Below are 1,195 nucleotides of genomic sequence, written 5' to 3' on the forward strand. Positions count from 1 at the left end.
CAAAGAACACCAGAAAGATGTTTACTTATGTTTTATTGACTATGTAAAACCATTCGATTGTGTGAATCATAATAAATTATGTATAACATTGAGAAGAATGGGAATTCCAGTACATTTAATTGTACTCATGAGGAACCTGTACATAGATCAGGAGACTATCATTTGAAAAAACCAAAGGGATAGTGCATGGTTCAAAATCAGGAAAAGGGTGCATCAGGGTTGTATTCTTTCACCATACTTATTCATTTTGAATGCTGAGCAAATAATCCAAGAAGCTGGATTATATGAAGAAGAGCATGGCATCAGGATTGGAGGAAGACTCATTAACAACCTGAGATATGCAGGTGACACTACTTTGCTTACTGAAAGTGAGGATGACTTGAAACCCTTATGGATGAAGATTAAAGACTGTAGTCTTTAGTATGGATTACTCCTCAATATAAAGAAAACAAAAATCCTCACAACTGGACCGATAAACAGCATCATGATAAATGGAAAAAAGATTGAAGTTGTCAAAGAGTTCATATGACTTGGTTCTACAATCAATGCCAATGGAGCAGCAGTGAAAACATCAGATGACATATTGCATCTGGCAAATCTGCCGCAAAAAACCTCTTCCAAGTGATGAAGAGCAAAGATGTCTCCTTGAAGACCAAGGTGCGCCTATGAGAGCTGGACAATGAATAAAGAAGACTGAAGAAGAGTTGATGCTTTTGTGTTGTGGTGTTGGTGAAGAATGCTGAGAGTACCATGGACTGCTAAAAGAACTAACAAATCTCTCCTGGAAGAAGTACAACTGGAATGCTCCTTGGATGTGAGAATGGTCAAAGGTCATCTCACCTACTTTGGCCATATTGTCAGAAGGAACCATTCCCTGGAGAAGGATATCATACTTGGTAACGAAAAAGGGGAAGGCCCTCAACAAGATGAATTGACAGAGTGGCTGCAATGATGGACTCAGGTATAGCAGGGATCGTGAGGCTGGCACAGGACTGGGCAATATTTTATTCTGTTGTACATAGGGTTGCTGTAAGCCAGAAATGACTTGACAGCACCTAACAACAGCAGTAACAAGTCATGACTAGATCACTTTTTAGTCTGAGACCAATATTGTCCCACTGCTGAGATGTTCACATCTGATTATGTAGACAATGCTCTGGAAATACTGAGGTGTTTTGTTCTGGCTCGTGGGATC

Source organism: Orycteropus afer, unplaced genomic scaffold (assembly GCF_000298275.1).
Source record: "Orycteropus afer afer isolate SDZICR_OR568_19922 unplaced genomic scaffold, OryAfe1.0 scaffold00187, whole genome shotgun sequence".
NCBI classification, from domain to species: Eukaryota; Metazoa; Chordata; class Mammalia; order Tubulidentata; family Orycteropodidae; genus Orycteropus; species Orycteropus afer.